Consider the following 18,114-nt stretch of genomic DNA (forward strand, 5'->3'; position numbering starts at 1 on the left):
GAGGGAATTCTTCCCACCTGACACATACAAAAAACTTGATCTAAAACTAGAAAAAATGCTTATGTCCTCAGGGAGGAATCTTTTGCCACACTCCCACAAAAAAAGGCTTCGCATCTAAAACTAGAAAAAACGCACTATGGCCAAATGAGGGAAAATTCCCCTCTAATCATAACTTAAAATGGGTCTAGGGAATAAAACTGGTGGCCCCAAAAATTTAGGCTTTTGGTTAATTGATTTGATCCCAGGCGAAAAAAAAAAAAAAAAAACGAGCGCGTGCTCACTATTGAATCGTTGTCACAAAAAGCAAAATTTTCAAATGTTGAAATCAACGAGTTTAACCAAAACCTCACCAGAGTTTTCTAAGCCCAAAAGGGAAAATTCCCCCAAAATCAGTCGGTTTGAGATTGAACCCCCCTCTTTTAGTTTTATAACCCCGTAGAGTTTCATTTTAAAAAAGCATTTGTTTTGAGCGAAAAACTTTAACCAAAACTAACCCCCAAAGGGGGAAAATTTGCCAAAAACCCTCGTGTTATGGGTGACCCAGGGGGGTTGGTTTAATTATCTAAAAAAAAAAAAAAAAAAACAAAATGTTGGAAAAGACCCCTTTGCTCGACTATTCGAATCATTTTTCCCAAACCCAAATTTAAAAAATTTTTAAAAATCTATGGTTTCAATCAAGTTTTGATTTTTTTGTTTTTAGATAGTAACTTGTATGAAAAATTTTAAACCAGAAGTTTTGTTCGAATGGGGACACAATTTTTAAGTCCAAAAGGGGTGCATATTGGCCAAAATGCATGTCAGAATTAGGGGGATTTGATTATCAATTTTTTATAACCCGAAGCAGTGTGAAGTTTAAATTCAATATTGCTGTTCTTTAACCAAATTTTCAAAGTCCAAAAGGGGGCTATTTACCCAAAAAAAAGTTGAGTTATGGGACATGCCCCAGTGGGGATGTTGTGGTAAAAAAGTGTCTAAAACCGTTACATTTTTCGCAAAATTTTAGTGCAATCTAGAGGATTTTGGATGGATTTGATTGTCCGACTTTTGTTTCCCCGGGGGAAAATTTTAGATCGACCCCCCCCGGGGGGGGAAGATTTTAGATCGACCCCTGCCGGAGTAGGAAAACGGATGTTCAAGCACTTATTTATTTTCCCGTAACTACCGTCGCAGGAATCACTGTTCTATGAAACTCATGAAAACAGGTTTTAAAATTTAAAAGCCCTTTAAAATATATTAACTTTTATTAAAAAAAGTACCCCGGGCCAAAGGAAACTGTCCTTCCATAAATTTTGGGGAAACCGAGTTGATCAGTGCAAAAAAATCTAAAAAAAAAAACCCTTTTAAGAAATGCCAGGAAAAGGTAAGTGAAAAAATTGCGTATATTAGCACTTTATCCTGGAATTTCAAGCTGCCGATTCTATTGTTTTTTTGATAAAAAAAAGAGTAAAAATCCCTATTAGGCCTTGAATTTTGGTAGCAAAAAAAAAACCCCTTTTTTGTTGTTTTTGATTTTAAGATGAAAAATTGTTTTTTGGGTTTATATGTGTTTAAAGAAAAATTTAATTTGTTTTTGAAATTTTTTTTTGGGGTTTTAAAAAGTCTTCCCCGTTTTGAAGTAAAAATTTTTGTTTTGTAGCAAAAGTGACGAAACTAATTGAATATTTTTTCCTATATGTAATTAAAATTTTTTTTAACATGCTTACCCGTGTATTACAGAGGAGATTTCCCCAGTTTCTTTAAGGGGGTTTTGCAGCCTTCAGTATGAAAAAAGAAATTTGGCCCCATTCAGTACCTGGTACTTTGACTTTGAAAAAAAGTGACAATTTCCAAACTCCCTACTTTCCGTCTAAAAAAATCATACGTTTTTGATATCTTTATGCAACAAAAAAAGCTAGGGGTTGGTAAAAAGAAGTATTTTTACAAAAAATTTTTGTGCTTTAGAAAAAAATATCATCTATTTCAGAAATCAAAATTAAAATTTTTTCATGCACATGCTCAAGATGTGCTCAAAAAAAACTTCAAAAGTTTTTTTGAAAAACTGTATTACATGAATTTAATACTTTTATTTCTTTAAAATTTGAGGTTTTTCACAGATGTCTATGTAAAGTCGAGTATAAAGTAATCATTTCCCAAGGAAATAAAATTCATTCGGGAAAGTTTCGGACATGTTAAAATTTGAATTTCAGGGCGTCCATAACAGTTTTCAAGGTTATTCCCTGGTCATCCAAGGAAGTTTTCTGCGGGTTTTCCAGGGAAATTTGGCGTATTATTCAAACAAAGAGATATGCAAATTTTTACTTCTTTGTTTAAAAGTAATAATGTGATTTTTGAGACTTTTGTGGTTCATGTATAGTGAGCAATAATACTTACAAGCAATACGCTTTTTGCAGTGATAACTTTGCGTTTCAAACACTATTGTGTTTGAACATTTGAAATAACTTGCCCGTTAAAAGGGGATTGAATTCCCTTACAGAAGAAAAAGGCCTTTGGTACTCTTGCTGGTTACATAAGCGTATTGATGCGTCGTGTTACTGAAACAATAGTACGCAGGATTACACCGCACATACACCGATTGTGTTTGGGTAACCCCTTTTACATGCAAAGGGCTCTGGGTATATTGTGGTACTGTGTGGACTCAAGTACCAGGAGTACGTGGAGGAATTTTGTATGCGGGAAATTTGTACACAGCTGTGTGGCCCCTACTTTTTACTGAAATGGCCGGGTTTTATCCCCGCGGGTAATGCTGTGTACCTGGCCCGGTCCCGCGGCGTCATGCGTGTACTCCTGCTGCATACATGCGTGTACTTTGTGGCGAAACTGCGTGATAAAGTAAATTCCTTACCCCACAACTTTTGTAGCAAATGCTGATATTTGGACAGAAAAAAACAGAAAAAAGATAAGGGGCATGATAAAGTATTTACCCTTCCCAAAATAATGTAGATTGATGTTATCAATAAATTAGTATGCTTTTCTTCATCCACTTTTCAATGAAATAAATCAATTTTTGTAGCATGTAATTTGGTAAAAAATTTGAAGAAAATGGCGTAACTGCATCAAGGGGAAACAACTTTAATGCAACTAAACATAAGTGTTATGATTTATTATAAACGATGTGTGCGTAGTATGTATTATTTTGATTAAAATCCATCTGAGAAAATCTAGGACTGGAATTATATAAGCATTTATACACTTTACGTCCATAAAAAGTAGCGCACCAAAAAATTTTGGATGATTTTTTCCAATGGGGCGAGCGCAATTAGCCAAAAACGTTCTGAAAATATACGAGCGGCAAATCGATGAACAACTTTTTAATTTGGTGAGGCTTAATGATTTAAAACTTTAATGAGCATTAAAGCCTTTATAAAACATTATAGAATGGTGTTTTGCTTAAGAGTATTCAAATAACAGTGAGAGCTATTAATTCTTCTGATTCGGGCACTGTTGAGGCATTATCTTGGTAATTATTTCATGTATTACAAAATGTAATGCAACGAAGTTCAAATAAGGCTTTCAATTATCCAAGTTAGAAAGCTCCAGGATTAATTCAAAATGAAAAAGAATATATTTTTACACTGCATGCAAGGTGCAGCTCAGAAATCACTAAGATGTAAGCTTCACAAATGAACATTGCAAATAGTAAATGGCAAATTTTCATTGTTCAGAATACCGGTAATCTGAACTATTCTATGCTATAAGATAAAAGTTACACGGAAATCAAGTTCTTGCTTCCCAAAAAAAAAAAAAGTACAAATCCTTCCTGCATGAAGTGTACTTCAGACTTTTACCCAAAAAAATTCAAAGTATAAACACCAAAAGAAAATGAACAAGTCCTCCCGCATATATGAAGTTTACTTCAGACTTTAACTTATAAAAAAAAAACTAAGTATAAATGCCAAAAGAAATTGTACAAGTCTTTCCCTCATATATGAAGTGTACTGCACAATTCAAAGTATCTGCGGTGTACATGCAGTGTACTATTTTCTTGTACAAGTCCCTCCTGCGTACATGCAGTGTACTCCTTAAATTTTCAGAGTCTGTGCTGCGTACTTGAAGTGTACTAGTGACCTCCTGCGTACATGCTGTGTACTCCTCGAAATAGTACACGGCATGTACGCGGCATGCGGTGTATGTAAAATGTACTCCTCTGGCGTACTACTGTGTTCGCGGCATATACACAGCAAATACGCAGCATGTACGCCACAGAGGCTTGCTTCTGTAAGGGTATTTTTAAACATATACACTTGTGAACAAAGATCAATTACACGAAAAACAATGATGAATCATTCAAATAAAAGTACCTAAAGTCATATGTTTCAAATGTAATATTAATATGCATATTCTTTATAAAAATGTTCCCTTACGAAATGATCAAAAAGATGCCAACATGCCACGAACATACCTATTCGCAGGAAGTATTCAAGAAGAAGTTAGAACATTGTTTTAGTCTTTGATAAGAGCAGGTACTATAGATCAATTAATTTGTAACATTATCTGTAAGGTCACAGTATGAGTCTTATTAGTTAATTACAACCAGATATTTTGGACATGTCTAGAGGGAAATAGGTATGCATTACAGACATTTTTCATATGTTTAAATGGAGAGAGGGTGATAGGAATATATTCTTATTTGTGGCAAGTCAGAAAATTTATGTTTGATATCTATACTCATATGTCTGAATAAACATAAGGAATTTTGAAAATGAAATAGATGCTTAAACTTTTGCAGAGCTGAATCAGAATATCTAACAGGAAATACAACAATGACAATTTCAGCTTCATAAGTTTGATAAGTATTTATTTATTTATTTTGTTGGGTTTATTGTCGCACCGACACAATTTTAGGTCATATGGCGACTTTCCAGCTTTAATGGTGGAGGAAGACCCCAGGTGCCCCTCCGTGCACAAGTTTGATAAGTAAGATGTACAACAAGGCAGTCTGAAAGACAGCTATCCCCCGCCATTGTTATGGATAATGAAAGGGTTGATGGTATTTTGTGGAGCTATTAAACATTCGAGTTGTGACCTTGACCTTAAGCTGACAGGTGAATTTTGAATTCAGCACATTGCTTGATAAGGGGAATATTACAGCCAAGTCGTAAAAAAAATCTTCAAGGGGTTTAGGAGATAAAGAGCAGACATAAAATGCACGGATCAAACCTTTGACGCTGAGGTCTGACCTTGACCTTGAGCAAACATGGCCGACTCATTAGTTCTGCACATCATCTTGATGAGGTGATCAATTGCTCTAAGTTTCATGAAAATCCTTCACAGGGTTTAGGAGATACAGAGCGAACACAAAATGGAAGGCTCAAACATTTGACCCAGTTCTGTGACCTTGACCTTAAGTCGACATGGCTGACTCGTAATTTCTCACGTTCTCACATCGTTTTGATGAGGTGATCCTTTAACCCAAGTTTCTTGAAAGTCCTTCAAGGGGTTTAGGAGATACAGAGCGGACACAAAATGGAAGGCTCAAAAATTTGAATTGTGACCTTGACCTTGAGCCGACATGGCTGATTCATGAGTTCTGCATATTGTCTTGATGAGGTGATCATTTGACCCAAGTTTCATGGTTATCCTTCTAGGGGTTTAGGAGATACAGAGCAGACACGAAATGGAGGCTCAAACCTTTGACCTTCAGTTGTGACCTTGACCTTGAGCCAACAGGGCTGACTCATAGATTCTGCACATCGTTTTGATGAGGTAATCATTTTACTCAAGTTTCATAAAAATCCTTCAAGGGGTTTAGGAGATACAGATCTCAAATCAAAAATTTGAGTTGTGCCCTTGACCTGGAGTTGACATGGCTGACTCATGAGTTCTTGATGAGGTGATCATTTGACCTTAGTTTGATGAAAATCCTTCAAGGGGTTTAGGAGATACAGAGTGGACATAAAATGGAAAGCAAAAACATTTGACCCTAAGTTGTGACCTTGACCTTGAGCAGGCATGGCTGACTCATGAGTTCTGTGCGTCGTCTTGGTGAGGTGATAATTTGACCCAGGTTTCATATGAATCCTTCAAGGGGATTAGGAGATACAGAGCGGACACAAATAGAAGGATCAAACCTTTGACCCTGAGCTGTGACCTTGACCTTGAGCCAACATGACTGACTTATAAGTTCTGCACATTGTCTTGATGAGGTATTATTTGACCCAAGTTTCATGAAAATCCTTCAAGGGGTTTAGGAGATACAGAGCAGACACAAAATGGAAGGCTCAAATATTTGACCCTAAGTTGTGACCTTGACCTTGAGCAGGCATGGCTGACTCATTAGTTCTACACATTGTCTTGATGAGGTGGTCATTTGACCCAAGTTTTATAAAATTCCTTCAAGGGGTTTAAGAGACATAGACGGGACATGAAATGTAAGGCTAAAACATTTTACCTTGAGTTGTGACCTTGACCTTGAGCCAGCTTGGCTGACTCATGAGGTCTGCACATAGTCTTGATGAGGTTATCATTTGACCCAAGTTTCATGAAAATCCTTCAAGGGGTTAGGAGATATGGAACGGACACGAAAGTGTTACAGACGGACGGAAGGACGGACGGAGACCATTCCTATATCCCCCCACACACACACCACCACCACCACCACCACTCATTGCGGGGGATTGATAAATTCAATCCCTGATACTTGTTTATTTGTTTTCGCACTTTTTCTGTGCATGCTATTTTGGTAGTCATGGTTTTCAGCTAGTTCATGGCATGTTCGCAGCAACTAGTTCTTGGGATGTTCACAGCAACTAGTTTGCAGGAAGCTCACAGCTACTTGTTCGTGGCAGTCTAATTTGCATGTGAAAGGTGAACACCAACGAACATCCAGCGAACATTGCATCAATTGTATCAAAATAATATTTCCGTAACGGTTGTGATCAGCCTTTGGTTACTTTAGCATTCACTGTTTTATGCTATGTAATGAATAATACACAAAGACACATGCACGTGTTTAATAAGCATAATTACAACTTTATGTTTTGTTTCATTAGTCAGTTACTGTAAACAAACTTACTTGAACAATTTATAGATAAGTCCAAAGATTAACCTTGTATTAGGCGTAGAAAAAAAATGTTTGTTTCTGGTAACATGCTAAAAAAAAATAAGTTAAGTTACTAAGGTTGCTTTGATTTTTTTTATTAAGTGGGACTTTTCGAAAATTCAAAATTGTGGGGATTGTTTCTAGTGTAGACTTTTATAGTAAATAACTATTTAAGTTTCAAGTCAAAAGCTTTGATAGTTACAGAGATATTTGACTTTATCAAAAAACTTTAACCAAAAAAAGTTAAAAGGGGCATAATTCAGTCAAAATTCAATCAGAGTTATGGGCATTGTTTTTCCTGGTGTAGACTTTGATAGTAAATAACTATTTTAAGTTTCAAGTTAATATTAATAGCTTTGATAGTTAAAGAGATATTTGACTTAATCAAAAACTTTAACCAAAAATTCTAAGTTAAAAAAGGGCATAACTCTGTCAAAATTCAAATCAGAGTTATGGGAATTGTTTCTCCTGGTGTAGACTTTGATAGTAAATAACTATTTTAAGTTTCAAGTTAATATCAATAGGGAATCGATCCCTCTACGGTAACATGCGATATATACCGAATGAGATATACTATCAAACTAAAAATGTGGTCTTCCGGCACATGCACAGAGTGTCTGACTTCTGATTTTTTAGAAGAATAAGCTTTTCCCTTGTGCGTAATAAGCGTCCACATAACTTGTCCAAACCACAACGTGTTGCACATCAGTACAAATATGGACAGTATTGTTTTTTATTCCAAAATCTACCTTTAAATTGATACAAACGAATATTTCTGGGCAAGTTAATGGACTGTAATGATTCCTGATTGAGGCAGTGCTTTATTTCATATTAGCTTTGATAGTAACAGAGATATTTGACTAAATCAAAAACTTTAACCAAAAATTCTAAGTTAAACAAGAGGACCATGATGGTCCTGAATCGCTCACCTCTTCCCACATGATCCAGTTTTGAGTATGACGTCGTTTTTTCTATTATTTGACATAGTGACCTAGTTTTTGAGCTCATGTGACCCAGTTTTGAACTTGACCTAGATATTATCAAGATAAAAATTCTGACCAATTTTCATGAAGATCCACTGAAAAATATGGTCTCTAGAGAGGTCACAAGGTTTTTCTATTATTTGACCTATTGACCTAGTTTTTTAAGGCATGTGACCCAGTTTCAAACTTGACCTAGATATCATCAAGGTGAACGTTCTGACTAATTTTCATGAAGATCCATTCAAGGGTATGGCCTCTAGAGAGGTCACAAGGTTTTTCTATTTCAAGACCTACTGACCTAGTTTTTGATCGCAGTTGACCCAGTTTCAAACCTGACCTAGATATCATCAAGATAAACATTCAGACCAACTTTCATACAGATCCCATGAAAAATATGGCCTCTAGAGAGGTCACAACGTTTTTTCATTATTTGACCTACTGTCCTACTTTTTGATGGCACGTGACCCACTTTCGAACTTGACCTAGATATCACCAAGATGAACATTCTGACCAATTTTTATGGAGATCCATTCACAAGTATGGCCTCTAGAGAGGTCACAAGGTTTTTCTATTTTTAGACCTACTGACCTAGTTTTTGACCGCATATGACCCTGATTCGAACTTGACCTAGATATCATCAAGATGAACATTCAGACCAACTTTCATGAAGATCCATTGAAAAATATGGCCTTTAGAGAGGTCAAAAGGTTTTTCTATTTTTTGACCTACTGACCTAGTTTTTGATGGCACGTGACCCACTTTCAAACCTGACCTAGATATCATCAAGGTGAACATTCAGACCAACTTTCATACAGATCCCATGGAAAATATGGCCTCTAGAGAGGTCACAATGTTTTTCTATTATTTGACCTACTGACCTAGTTTTTGAAGGCACGTGATCCACTTTCGAACTTGACCTAGATATCATCAAGGTGAACATTCTGACCAATTTTCATGAAGATTTCTTGAAATATATGACCTCTAGAGAGGCCACAAGGTTTTTCTATTTTTAGATCTACTGACCTAGTTTTTGACCGCACGTGACCCAGTTTCGAACTTGACCTAGATATCATCAAGATGAACATTCAGACCAACTTTCATACAGATCCCATGAAAAATATGGCCTTTAGAGAGGTCACAAGGTTTTTCTATTATTTGAACTACTGGCCTTGTTTTTGACGGCACGTGACCCAGTTTCGAACTTGACCTAGATATCATCAAGGTGATCGTTCTGACCAACTTTCATGAAGATCTTGTGAAATATATGGCCTCTAGAGAGGTCACAAGGTTTTTCTATTTTTAGACCTACTGACCTAGTTTTTAAAGGCACGTGACCCAGTTTCGAACTTGACCTAGATATCTTCAAGGTGAACATTCTGACCAATTTTCATGAAGATCCATTGAAAATTATGGCCTCTAGAGAGGTCACAAGGTTTTTCTATTTTTAGACCTACTGACCTAGTTTTTGACGGCACGTGACCCAGTTTCAAACTTGACCTAGAATTTACCAAGATAAACATTCTGACCCATTTTCATAAAGATCCCACGAAAAATGTGACCTCTAAAGATGTCACAAGGAAAAGTTTACGGACGCACGGACGGACGCACGCACGGACGACGGACACTGCGTGATCACAAAAGCTCACCTTGTCACTTTGTGACAGGTGAGCTAAAAAGGGCATAACTCTGTCAAAATTCAAATGAGAGTTATGGGAATTGTTTTTCCTGATGTGGACTTTGATCGTAAATAACTACTTTAAGTTTCAAGTTAATAGCTTTAATATAACAAAGATATTTGACTTGATCAAAAACTTTAACCAAAAATTCTGTGTTAAAAAGGGTTATACCTCTGTCAAAATTCAAACAGAGTTATGAGGATTGTTTCTCCTGGTGTAGACTATGATAGTAAATAACTATTTTAAGTTTCAAGTCAATGGCTTTGATAGTAACAGAGATATTTGACTTTATCAAAAACTTTAACCAGCTGCGATGCCGACGCCGATGCTAGGGCAAGTGCAATAGCTCTTCTTTTTCTTTGAAAAGTCGAGCTAAAAATCACATTTTGACTTTCATAAGTGGGTAGTATACATTTTGACTTCATGTGGGTACATTTTTACTTTTTTTTTTACGTTTTGACCTGCACCCTGCCAAACATATAGGGTAGGTCCGATACCAGAAACAATTTTTTTATGCCTTAAATTACCTCTCATAGCAAAGTTTCACTAATTTCTATGCAACATGTTAACATCAGACTTCAAGTTACACATTTTGAAAATTCCTATAATCTATTTGTAAGATCAGTTGATCTAATTTGCTGAACTTCATCACATAGTATTCCCAGTCTGAAGCTTACTGTTTTCTAAAATTCCTCAGGAAATGACAGAGTTATTTTGCAGAGTTAAACAACAAGAAATTTTTCAAGTGCTACATTTTCACAGTGTCCATGAACATTTTGAAACATGTCAAGAGTGATTTCCAGAGATGTCCATGGAAATTCTTCGCAAACACTCTGGACATGTTATATAACAGGTAACTTTTCATTGAAAATACCTACTTTCCATTGAAGTTTTGCATTTGTCTGCAGTTTTTGCATAGTTACTCTGTAATATCTACAGCCATGAAAACAATCAAAATTTAAATATTATATTGTGCAGAATAACAGATAGGTCTTCAGAGTGAGTTGGTTATTACCCCATAGTTTTAGTTTGAAAACAGAATTTGGTATTCTTAAAAACACATACCCTACAATCCCCAGATTCAAATTTGGCCTAAAGATCATTCTTAACAATTTAAGTTTCATGAAGATAGGGTCATAAATGTGGCCTCTACAGTGTTAACAAGCTTTTCCTTTGATTTGACTGGTTGACCTATTATTGACCCCACATGACCCAGTTTCTGATTTGACCTAGAGATCATCAAGACAAACATTCTGACCAGGTTTCATGAAAATAGAGTCATAAATGAGGCCTGTAGGATGTTAACGAGCTTTTCCTTTTATTTAAACGGGTGACCTAGTTTTTGACACCCGCATGACCCAGTTTTAAACTTGGCCTAGCAATCATTAAGATAATCATTCTGACCAAGTTTCATGAAGATAGGGTCATAAATGTGGACTCTAGATTGTTAAAAAGCTTTTCCTTTGATTTGACTGGGTGACCTATTTTTGATCCCACATGACCCAGTTTCTAACTTGACCTAGAGATCATCAACAAAAACATTCTGACCAGGTTTCATGAAGATAGAGCCATAAATGAGGCCTCTAGAATGTTAACAAACTTTTTCCTTTGATTTGAACGGGTGACCTAGTTTTTGACTCCATATGACCCAGTTTCTAACTTGCCCTAGCAATCCCATTCATACCCCACCCTGCTCTTATGCCTATGCATTGTAATAGATTTTGTTTTTCTTCTTCTTCAAAGTTCTTCAAACGCTCAATATGATACATTATGGGCATGCATTGGTGCCACGGTGGGGGTTAGAGAAAATAAAAGACTGTCAGGTTACAGTTAAGGTTCTTCCGCAAATTGAAATTAGAAATTCATGTGAAAAATCAGAACCCTCGAAACAGCTTTCGAAATGCAAGGACACAAAAAATATATGATAAAAGTTGAAAAGATATATCTGTAGGTAAACTTGCGGGCATGAAAGCTACGCTGAACCCTATCTCCACAGTGCTTTGGAAGAAAATGAGTGAACATTTTTGGTGCAAAATTTCGGTATCGTATGCAACCTAAATTGCTATAAAATATTTATTTTCAAATCAAAGAAATGCCAAAACAGTGCACACGAGCGTTACTTTTTCAAGAAAATGTCGTTAAACATTCTAATGCGCAAAACACGTGCACAGTTTTTCTTAAATATTTCGCCGCCATGTTTATTTCAAGGAATTAAACATATGAGTGTTCTTTTACCTCAGATTTCCTTACTGAAATATATATGCCTCCTTATTCATGGTTAGAGATATCCATTTAGTATAGTTTAGCACTGCCCGATCTCCTTAATCTGTTACCGATCCTTTACATTTAAAGAATAAACGCAATGTGTAATGATAGTTTTTCGCTTTACACACCACCTTTGGACAAGAAAGGCGTTTCACTTAAAATTTGTAAGCATCCGCTGGCAAAATATTATTGAAAGATCGGAACTTTTTCTAAAATAAAGTTCAATTTCAATCATTTTCAAAAACTGGAAATATTGCACATTGTGTTGAATACATAAACAAAACAAAAATCCCCAAAATAAACCATTTTAGAACTTTTCCGGGAACTGTAAGTTTCAGCCGAACAACTCATTTCAGGATGAGACAAAACTGGTTTCTCTTTGTAAATTGTGTCAAAGTTCACCTGAGGGACATTGCTGAAAAAGTAAAAGTGCTTACTTGTTTCAGTTTTACATCCTGTAGAAAACGATCAACTTTCAACTTTAAATGCATATATGTTCTAAAATTATTCCAATATCAAAAACCGTCCGATCTTTTCCGTGAGAAATAAAACGAAGCAAATTTAACTATTTGTTTACATTTTAACCATGTGAAATAAAAGGCATGTACTATCACGAGACTCCCGTGCATTTTGAACCTCGTGGTGAATAAACTGAATTTACTTTAAAGTATGGTGTCTCAGTTGAGCCAGTTATTTGTTAATTTCAGGGAACATACATTAAAGAGTGTGTGTGTGCGTGTGCGTGTGCGTGTGCGTGCATGTGCGTGCGCGTGCGTGTGCGCATGTGTGTGTGTGTGTGTTCGGGTTTAACGTCTTTTTCAACAATTTTTCAGTCATATAAACGACGGTGTCTACTTGTAGCAGTGAGCACAATGCCCAATTTTATAGTGCTGCCTCACTGGAATATCACGCCGTAGACACGTGCATGATACCCCACCTAGTCACATTATACTGACACCAGACTGACCAGTCCTAGCACTATCCTCTTAATGCTGAGCGCCAAGCGAGGAAGCTACTAGTACCATTTTTTACGTCTTTGGTATGACGCGGCCGGGGATCGAACCCACGACCTCACGCTGTCGAAGCGGACGCTAGATACCACTAGGCTACCGAGGCGGTTCATACATTAAAGAAGTGCTTATGAGATTATGCATGTGTGCGAATATTTCAAAGTCTACTTTATATTAACGACTATAGAAAACAAGTGTGCACTCGGCAAATAGCAAGTCTATTATTTTCAGGTGTATACTGAACACTGATCCTTATGTTTGTACTCGTTATCCTTGGTTTCGTAGACAGTCTTAGTACTGGACCGCTGCTTCCGCTGTCAACACCGCAGTAATATAAAGTCAGTGTACATTTCTATGCCGGAATTTCAATACACATTTATTATCAGTTTATATCTATGAAAGTGTGAAAAAATATTATAGTTTAACGAAGAACAGTAATTTTTGAGATATTTCTGATTTTAATCATCAGGTTTTCGCCTGAAAAGTTCAACTGATTGCATTTTGTTTGTTTTGTAGTTATCTACAATTGTATACAAATTGTATTACCTCCTAACATATTTGGCTGTACATTTTTGTCTGCGATTTATTCTCACTGAGTTTTTAAAAACATGCGGCATAAATTCTAATAGTGTATAAAAAGTCGATAGATCAAAACTGGTTAGTTTACGAAGCATGAAACATCTAATAAGGAATCTCTATACACATCGAACTTGTCCCGGACCAGTATGCGGAAATACTGTGGCCCGATGTTTCAAGATTGTCTAAAATGTTTGCATATATCGTGATAAAGCAAATATTTCGATTGTTTTTATAATTAATAAATATATAATCACGTATGTGTGAGAAAGTTACGTTAAGTAATTTCGGTAGTTACCGCAGGAAGTTTCGAAAATTCCATTTGCTCCAAATTTTCCTTGAGATAAGCAGCGTGTAAGTACATAAATTCCACTGTAATAAATTAAACCTTTCTTATACTTGCACAATCCTTTAAACGAATTTTTGATCATTGCCAAATCTTGGTCGCATTAAGTCGGAGACTTTTCTTACAATTTTAGGCAGTTTGGTACACCATACATAGAAAAATCATTGTCCGCACATTGCACTACTTTTATGTATGTTGAAAATAGCAATATGTACAAATGTATTTTCGTTTTAATACATGAAGTGGTCAGATTTGAAAACAGATTTTGTAATAAGTTAAGTTCTATTCAGTAAGACAATTCTCCTATGCACTAATTGAAACTTTGAACTAACTTTTGCCATTCATGAATTTTTAATAAAGTATTTTGAAAGGATTTATAAATCTAACCAAAAATTTGGAAAATTACAGGTAAAATATCTGCTTTGTTTATTTCCAAATTTTAGTATCACTTTTTATACAGCTACTTTAAGTTCAGGTCTTGCAAACTGAGCTGTTTTTGTGCTACGGAACAGCTGCATTTGAAAGCTTTGGTTCACTATATTTTCACACCTCAAATTAAGGTCACTCTAAATTCAAGATGGCGGAAGTACCTTAAGGTAAAAAGAAGGTGCAAAATCCTAACAATGGCCTTGAAATTTTTCAGAATTCCACTTCTAAATTGTTTGATGAAAATCATGTATACTGGTAAATCCCTATTCAGCCTGTATTTTGCAGTGAAATTATCCTAAGGTGAAGAATGTGAGCCTATGTGGTCCCTATTATTAATTCTTAAATTCATAAAGGTAAACAATACCCTGAATTTCCCATAAAACATGTTTCTTTCATACCTAGATTTTGACCATTATTTCATCCCTAAATTCTATAGCCAGTAAATCTGGTAAAGCCATTGGGAAATATAATTGAAACACATACCTTTATTTTTCCTATTAGACTGATGCAACAATCTCAGATGTTATTAAGTCAATTTAATTGATTTACCAAAAAAATACTAAATCAAAAATAACCATCTATGCACAGGAAGTAAAGAGGTAAGGTTTGTGTACACAGTAAGTCATGAATAAATCATGAAAATTTTAACATATAACTGTTCATTTATTGGTCATCCATACAAATAGTACAAAGTGTGTCCAGAGGGTACATATTAGACATTTACGGATTAAGTCTACGTGGACTGTGGACACCTAAGGCGATAGATTTTTCAAGGGGACCGTCTCAACATAGTTTAATTATATTATGCGCGATATGAAAAAGAGTTTATAACGGCAATAGGGTTTGAGTTATTATATCATCACTATGCGGTAGGTGATATAAATTTGGATGTGCCTGTTTTTAGCTCGACTTTTCGAAGAAAAAGTAGAGCTATTGCACTCGCTCCGGCGTCGGCGTCTCCGTTGGGTTAAAAATTTTTGATAAAGTCAATATCTCTGTTACTGTCAAAGCTATGAACTTGAAACTTAAAATACTTATCTACTATCAAAGTCTTCACAAGGAAGAACAATCCTCATAACTCTGATTGAATTTTTACAGAATTATGCCCCTTTTTAATTTAGCATTTTTGGTTATAGTTTTTGATAAAGTCAAATATCTCTGTTACTATCAAAGCTATAGACTTGAAACTTATAATAGTTATTTACTATCGAAGTCTACACCAGGAGAAATAATCCCCATAACTCTGACTGAATTTTGATAGAATTATGCCCCTTTTAACTTAGTATTTTTGGTTAAAGTTTGTGATAAAGTCAAATATCTCTGTTACTATCAAAGCTATTGACTTGAAACTTAAAATAGTTATTTACTATCGAAGTCTACACAAGGAAAATCAATCCCCATAACTCTGGTTTGAATTTTTACAGAATTATGCCCCTTTTTAATTAAGAATTTTCTGTTAATTTTTTTGATCAAGTCAAATATCTTTGTTACTATCAAAGCTATTGACTTGAATCTTAAAATACTAATTTACTATTTAAGTCTACACGCGTAGAAACAATCCCCATAACTCTGATTTGAATTTTGTTAGAATTATGTCCCTTTTTAACTTAAAATTTTTGGTTAAAGTTTTTGATAAAGGCAAATATCTCTGTTACAATCGAAGCTATTGACTTGAAACTTAAAATAGTTATTTACCATCAAAGGCTTCACCAGGAGAAACTATCCGCATAATTTTGATTGAATTTTGATAGAATTATGCCCCTTTTTAACTTAGAATGTTTGGTTAAAGTTTTTAATAAAGTCAAATATCTCTGTTACTGTCAAAGCTATTGACTTGAAACTTAAAATAGTTATTTACTATCGAAATCTACACCAAGAAAAGCAATCCCCATAACTCTGTTTGGATTTTGACAGAATTATGCCCTTTTTTAACTTAGATTATTTTGTTAAAATTTTTGATAATTTCAAATATCTCTGTTACTATTATAGCTTTTGACTTGAAACTTAAAATAATTATTTACTATCGAAGTCTACACAAGGAAAATCAATCCCCATAACTCTGATTTGACAAGAAATTATAACTCTATGTGGTCACACCTTTGAATTACCTCCCTTTTGACACTTCTTGACCGGATGATAAACCAAATAAGTATTGAAGATACCAAGTCGTAACTTTATACAATGTTAGACCTCATTGAAAGGAAGTGCAGTGACAAGGAACCATAACTGTAGTTGGTCCCATTTTTAATAATCTCCATTTTTAAACCTTCTTTGGGCATAACTCGAATACTATGCAAGATAGATTTCATACTTAACAAACTTATAGAAGTCAGTGAGAAGGAGTGTAGGGACAAGGAACCGTAATCTAGGTCGTCCCATTTTTTAATTATCTACCTTTTTTGAAAACTTTATACTTACTCTAGATGCCACATTTTCTTTATGAAATTTAGTCCAAAGACAGAACATTTCTCTTTTTAAATGTATACAAAATTAAAATACAGTTATCTGGGATATAAAAGTCAGTCGATTCGTCATATCATAGAAAGGCCCTTTCAACAGTCTGAAGGCCTAGTTTCTACTTAAAAACTGTTCAGAAAGATTGTCTTTTTATATAGTCTAGTTCAACTTAAATTTGGTTATCTGATGTCAATAACTATACTACTATGTTAAATCATAGAAAAAAACTTCTGAGCATTATAGAGGCAATAGATTTTATCGCAATATGATTTTGCTCAGTTTAAGCTCTATATGGAGGCACTCACGACAACGACTTTCAAGAACCGTACATGTCTGTGCATCCCTTGTGTGTAGAAGAAAACATATCGGATTGATTGTATAAACTGAAAACTGTCAACAAGAAATGAATTTCATTTCATTCATGTTTATGCCATAATACAGTATAAATGGGAAGATTTTTTTATTTTGATTATTTTCCTATCTTCCGTTCATTTATCTAGTAAAAAAGCTGTCCATCTCTTCGTCCATCCACTACTGACAATTAAAACAATAAAGTTATACGAATACAAAGTCTTTAACGCGGCTAATACAGAAATAACAAGTGCTCCGCCAAGCGGGCAATATACGCCCGAAGGATTATATCAGGGGATGGGAGCAAAATTTAAAGAACTTTACTGGTGAAGCCCAAACGAAAAAGACAACAAAGGGAAGAAATTACCCGAAAAACTCTAAGTCCACTTAAATCATTACCAAGTACAGATAAGTCAAAATACACCTTAACGTTGCAGGTACCATCCATGTTGTACCACAGAAAAGTGGTATCGGTTTTTCCCTACGGCCAGTAATAAAAATGTTACAAAATAACCTATTTATAGTAACATAAAGGGAAGTAATTCAATAAAAAAATATTGTAAGTGAACAAAAAATGGATATGCCAAATAAACCCAAAAACCAAGCAATGCAAAGCAACATAAACACAAAACAAAGTCATGTGACCTTTGACCCCTAAGTGTGACCTTGACCTTGAAGCGAGCCATGCGCTCTGCACGTCGTCTCAATGTGGTGAACATTTGTGCCAAGTTTCTTTAAAATCCTTCAAGCAGTTCAACAGTTACACATCGCACTCGAAACAAAGTTATATGACCTTTGACCCCTTAGTGTGACATTGACCTTGTATCTAGCCATCCAAAACATGCGCTCTGCACGTCGACTCGATGTGGTGGACATTTTTGCAATGTTTCTTTAAAATCCCTCATACAGATCAAGAGTTACAGAGCGGACACGAAACAAAGTCATATGACTTTGACCCCTAAGTGTGACCTTGACCTTAAAG

General features: G+C 35.3%; 1 protein-coding gene across 1 annotated transcript in view; it reads right to left on the bottom strand.

Moving 5' to 3' along the window:
- Positions 1-7,929: 7,929 nt before the first annotated feature.
- LOC123533706 (uncharacterized) overlaps positions 7,930-18,114 on the bottom strand; it is a 363,176-nt gene continuing 352,991 nt past the window's right edge. Inside the window, exon 13 of the transcript XR_008366543.1 lies at positions 7,930-8,602. The gene's annotated coding sequence lies outside the window, so the exon portion shown is untranslated. The remainder of the gene's footprint in view (positions 8,603-18,114) is intronic.

The sequence above is a fragment of the Mercenaria mercenaria genome, chromosome 12, assembly GCF_021730395.1.
Source record: "Mercenaria mercenaria strain notata chromosome 12, MADL_Memer_1, whole genome shotgun sequence".
Classification (NCBI taxonomy): Eukaryota; Metazoa; Mollusca; class Bivalvia; order Venerida; family Veneridae; genus Mercenaria; species Mercenaria mercenaria.